Below are 6,376 nucleotides of genomic sequence, written 5' to 3' on the forward strand. Positions count from 1 at the left end.
ATGCGAGAAGACATATGTTCTCGCAACCTTGCGTTAAAGATAACCTCGGTTGTGATACATCTCGTTGGTGCTCCAGAGATGAACACTGATGTGATAGACACGTGATGGTAATGAAGAGTATTGTAGGTTGAGTGCAACTAGTCGATAGGTTTAAGTTTGTGACGAGTGAGTATATTTGCATGCCTGATAAGTTATTATCTCTTAAGAATGTATTTATTTTTTCCTGTTTATATCTTTTTACTTTCAACCCATTCAAACCCAAGCTCGAAAACATCGAAACCGTTGAATGACATTCTAACAACCATCTTTGTGAACACGGAAATTCTCGAATAAATATTTTCAAATATTTTGTTGCTTGCCCTATATAGCTTCAACACCGATCCCACTGGAAGCCCTGAGTGGAATTTAATTAGAGGGAACAATATGCATTGTCTTCGGGAGAAAATGCAAATCCGACTGGATTACACGGAGCAATATTCGCCAGATTTCTGTCGGAATGACGCCTTTCGGCATGATTGACCTCCGCCATAAAGTAGCTTTGGTCGGCTTCGATGTTTTCCAGTATACCATCGTTGCGCCAGATGGTTATTCTCTGGTATATTGATGATGGCATCATTCCTATGTCGTGTATCCACTCATGACCTAGCAACAATTGTTATTGGCCTTTGATTAGACCACCATAAACATGGTTGGTCTTGTTATTGTGCCAATTGTTAAATCAACCTGGATAACTCCCAAGGTTGTTCCAACTTTGCCTTCATAATTCGACAAAACCATGTTATTTGGTTGTCAGTCTTTCCCAACTTCTTCAGGATAGTATGCGGCATTAAATTCACTGTCGTTCCTCCATCGACTAGTATCTTGTTTATGGGCATATTCTCCACTTTGCCTCTTACGAAGAGAGGTTTCAGATGACTTTTCATAGACCCTAATTCTTTTGCTTGATTTAGGTGAATAGCTTGATCTACCATCTTGTACACCTTTGACCGCTTGAGTTAATTTCAATCATTGCTTGACTTTAATCTTGTTATCATCATTTGTTTTCGTCATCAAAATCATGATGTTATTAGGGCCACACACATCTTGCTTATCTATAGGCATTGATCACTTTCTGATTATACCTACAAGCACATAGTTCCACATTTCATAGTGTGATTAACATCAACCATCGCTTGTTGTTATTGTTGTTGTTGTCGTCATCGTCTAAATCTCCTTTATAAATACCGTTGAATTTTAAGAATCAGTTGAACAAGATCCCTGGCACCGTAGGTTCTTCGCCTTCAACTGAAAATGAATTTTTTTACATAAAATAAATAACAATAAAAAGGTTTTTCTTACCCTAATCGATGAAGTCGGAAAATTTGATATCTTAAATAGTCTTCATCAACGGAATCAAAAACTTTATAGGTTGCAAGTGTATGGTGCTATCAATGTAGTGGAAAAAAGAATCGTTCCATTGTTGACTATTCAGATTATCGATTTTATGTATCTGGTGATTATCTAAAACGATGAAGATTTGTTTTGATATATTTTGATTGATTTAAAATATTATAAAGAATAGACTTAGGATTATGATTTCCGTATATGACTTACTCATGTAAAACTCTCGTTTTTAATTTAGTAATGAAAATTCAAATTTTTATAGAAATAAATAGATAAATATGATCATATCTTCTTTCAGAGCATATGATCATGTCTTGAACTAGGGAATCACCTATTTTTGTAGTGTAATCAATTTCTTCAGGATCCTTTAAGCAATGCTAATTTTCTAAAAAGTGTTTTCTTAATTAAGCCCGAGACACTTTAGTAGATTTAGTTTAACCATTTAGTATTTTTAGCTTGAATATCAGTCCTACCATTTAAGTCTATCGACCGATGATTATTGCCATCTCTACTTTCTTAGAGATATATTAAAAAAAAATCCTAAAATACCAAAGCAATCATTTAACTTCACATAACTGAATAAGAATTAAGAGACTACATGAGGTATTAGACAAATCTCATGATCCTAATGATCCTAAGTCTATGATGAGACCACTCGTACATAATAAAAGGGATCGCAAAATATGTATAAAAAAAAGTAACAACTAATAAGAAATCGATAAATAATAGCAAATATAATTTGAATTATCAACCGCAAGAAGAAAGGTAAAAATGCAAGTAAATTATGCAGAGAAATATATCAGCGTCTAGAAAGAATCACGACTGATGCAAACAATCAAATGATTAGGAAATAATAGTTACATGCCTTTCTGATAGTAAATAAAATCGAAACCACATGTCATTTGTTCCATAATTTCAAACATCAATTTCATGATCAATCTCAAGTCTAATGACACTCGATAACAAAATAAGCAGCTCAACAAATAAAGATGATTAGTCTCTTAATCAACCCAAACCATTTTTTATTGAGCCCAAAGTCGATCCAAAGATGACCTTAAGCTCCTTCAAAATGTCGACAAACACATGGGTTTCTTCCTTCTTGTCAGCATCAAGCAAATATTCACACTTTGTGATTAAAGAATTGATCTTATTTTTGCTTTGTGTGGAAATCATAGAACTAATTCCCTGATCCTTCATGACTTTCCTCACAATGTAAAGATAGTCGTCCAAAGCATTTATTGCCTTAACTTTGTTTTTGTACTTCATGTCTTCAGCCTTGAAATGCTCATCTTCTTGAATCATTCTCTGAATTTCATCGTTTGACAGTCGTCCATTTTCATTAGTTATAGTAATATCTTTCTTATTCCCAGATGTTTCTTCCTCACATGAGACATTCAAAATACCATCAGCATCTATTGCAAAACAAAATTTGACATGAAGGCCTCAAGGTGCTGGAGGAACTGAGATCCTAAGAAAACCCAACAAGTTGTTCTCACTAGCTATTATTCTCTCACCCTCGTAAACTTCAACCGAGACAGTGCTTTGATTATCTTTACAAGTAATATACCATTTTGTCTTCTCAACAGGAATGGAAGTGTTCCTTGGAATGACTACACTCATGATATCTCCTCTATTTGATTTACCAAGAGACAAAGGTAAAACATCTTGCAGCGTCAAGTTTGGAACAGTCTTAGGCTATGTTTGGGAGTTTGGAGGGGAGGGGAGGGGAAGGCTTCCAAAAATGAAATTTTAAAAAAATATAGAAAAATATTTGACATTTTTTGAAAAAATGATTTTGTTTAGAATGATAAAAGACTCATTATCATTACTAAATTTTTAATTTTCAGAATACTATAACAACCTAAAAGATATTTGGAAACTTTATGTAAGCCCTCCAAAACCCTCCAAAACCCTCATTCAATACAATTTTTGAGTTCCCCCAATTTATGGGGTTTTTGGTGTTATGAATAAACTCAAACCCTCCAAAACCCTCCTACCCAAAATCTTTTTATCCTTTTCACCAAATTCTTCTTATTTTTCAAAGCCCTCCCCTCCCTTCCCCTCCAAACTCCCAAACATAGCGTTAAGGTCTCCACTCAACAAAGCAGCCTGGACAGCAGCACCATAAGCAATAGCCTCATCAGGGTTGATGCTTTTAAAAATATCCTTTCCATTGAAAAAGCTTTGCAGCAGACTCTGCACTTTGGGAATCCTAGAAGAGCCACCAACAAGTACAACATCATCGATACTATTTTTGTCCATCTTAGTGTCACTAAAACAATTCTTAACAGTCTCCACACACTTTTCAAAGAGGTCCATATTGAGTTGCTCAAACTTGGCCCGCGTGATTGATGAACAGAAATCAATACCCTGGCATATACCATCTATGTCAATTGTGGCCTCAGTGTCGTAAGAAAGACCCCTTTTTGCCCTCTCGCAAGCAGTTCTCAGCTTTCTCAGGGCTTTTAAGTATCCACTAATGTCAACTTTGTGTTTCCTCTTCAACTCGTTCACAAAATGATTCACCATTCGATTATCAAAGTCTTCTCCTCCAAGATGCGTGTCTCCGGCAGTGGCCAGGACTTTAAAGGCATTATTCTTAAGGAGAGATACATCAAAAGTTCCTCCACCAAGATCAAAGATGAGAATATTTCTCTCTTCAACATAATTAGCTCTCTTTTGAAGGCCATATGCAAGGGCAGCAACAGTAGGTTCATTGATAATCCTTAATACATTGAGGCCAACAATGACAGCAGCATCTTTGGTGGCTCTTCGCTGTGAATCATTGAAATATGCGGTACAGTAATAACAGCATTTTTAACCGATGACTCCAAAAATACCTCTGCAATCTCCCGCATATTAGCGAGGACCATGGATGATATTTCTTCAGCACAAAATCTCTTCTCTTCACCTTTGCTCGTAACAACAATCACAGGTTTATCATTAGCATCAGCTTTTACCTTGAATGGCCACAACTGTATGTCATTTTGAACAGCAGAATCGCTGTATTTCCTTCCAATCAACCTCTTTGCATCTGCAAAATTTAAAATACTGTAATAAATTTTTTTTGTTCTAATGTAAGAACAGCACAACAAATAATTGGTTACAACTTTCGGAGGGTAAAAAAAATAAAATAAAATATTACAATGGTGAAACATAATAATAAGAGAATTACCAAAGACAGTGTTGGTTGGGTTGGAAGAAGATTGATTTTTGGCGGCATCACCGATCAATCTTTGAGTGTTAGTGAAAGCAACACAAGAAGGTGTTTTTTGTTTCCTTGATCATTGTGAATGATTTCAACACGATCGTTTTGTTCTTGCCACGCTACAACACATGAGTAAGGGCCCGTTTGTTTTGACTTTTTTTAAAAATGATTTTTATAGTGTTACAAAATTTAGTGAAAAAAAATTTTACAAAGATTTTTTTTATAAAAGCTTCAAATGAAAATTTTGTTTGAATAGTTATTCTAAAAATGTGATTTTAGATATTTCATCTATTTATGGAGAATAAATTTGGATATCAAAATTTCAAAAAATCACTTAATTTTGAAGCTATTTCAAATAGATTTTCATAAAAATCATTTTTGAAATACAACTTTTTGAAAAAAATGCGATTTTGACTAAGTTTTGGTCTTCAATAGTCTATGTTTGTGTTCTAGGATGTCAAAATTAGTGTTTCATTTCAGAAAAAACGAATATAAAAAAACTTGTAATATTTTGAAAAACAGTTTTGAAAAATCTATTTTAAAAAATACAAAGAAAAAATCCATTTTATTAAAGCTGAAACAAACAGGCCCTAAGTCGTGCCTAGGTCAATTCCTATTGCAAGCCCCTCATTTCTTTGGGCCATTCTCTTTCTACTGAATGAAGTTGAACCGTATGCAGAAAAAATTTTAATTCAAATTTAAGAAGAGAGCCTATGTGTAGTGCAGTACTAATTGTTATAAATGTGTGGAATATGAAGAGTATATAAGCCTGATTCCCTAAAATGAAGTTATATCGGTGCACATAAATAGAGTCTCTTCGTTTTTTATTTATTTATTTGGACGGAATAGAGTCTCTTGGTTGTCCGTTCATATTTCATTTCATGGAATTTGGGATGGAAAAGAAAAACTGATGGGGGTGGTAACTGTTTTGGCGTTACCATTTTTTTACTTCGAGGAAAAAATGTATCCAAAAATTTGAATATTTAGCTCAAAAAACAAAAATCATATTTTTACACTAATTTTTATATGAAATACTTAAACTTAAAACGATTCAACGGTTTTTTAAAACAAATTTACTTTAAAATAAAAAATATTTATGAGAATTTTTTTAAAATTAAATTACTATTCTTTAACACAAATTTTATATGTTATCATATAATTTTATCATTTAATTAACCAGATAAATCTATGATATTAATCACTTATTTTATTTATAAATAATTAACCATTTTAGCTATTTAATTAGTCAATAAAATACATAGCATTAATTATTTTTAAACATTATAATATGAACGATAAATAACCAATCTTTTAAGTTCTATTAATCAACTATTTACTACTTTAGATTATGTTTTTTTTATGGATGAGAATTCATTAACCAAATTATAAATCGTATTAACTAATATTTTAGACATTATTAACCAAAGATGATTTACTACATAAGACTTTTATTTTATGTCAAAACTCTAAATAATCAAATTATATACTATATTAACCAACTTTTTATACTCGACTAATCAATTTTCGTCTACCTCTCTCTCATCATTTATGTTACAAGTTTTACAACCATTTATTTTAGTTTTACTTCTCCTTTCATGTACTACGTTTTGTTCCTTTCATTTTTATGGAAATAGAGGTGTTAGGATCTAGACCAGTGTGTTATATTTTGAAAGATCGTCGTAGCAATTTTTTCTAGTTTTTAGGGTTTAGGCAGAGCAAGGAAAGATCAGATTGATGTTAGAGACCAGATGATCACCTTTGTAGCAAGCATTAAAGAAGTCATTG

General features: G+C 32.8%; 1 pseudogene; it reads right to left on the reverse strand.

Annotated features, from left to right (window-relative positions):
* Positions 1-2,388: 2,388 nt before the first annotated feature.
* LOC131613417 (heat shock 70 kDa protein 4-like) lies at positions 2,389-5,235 on the reverse strand (annotated as a pseudogene).
* Positions 5,236-6,376: the final 1,141 nt, after the last annotated feature.

The sequence above is a fragment of the Vicia villosa genome, linkage group LG6, assembly GCF_029867415.1.
Source record: "Vicia villosa cultivar HV-30 ecotype Madison, WI linkage group LG6, Vvil1.0, whole genome shotgun sequence".
In the NCBI taxonomy this organism is placed as follows: Eukaryota; Viridiplantae; Streptophyta; class Magnoliopsida; order Fabales; family Fabaceae; genus Vicia; species Vicia villosa.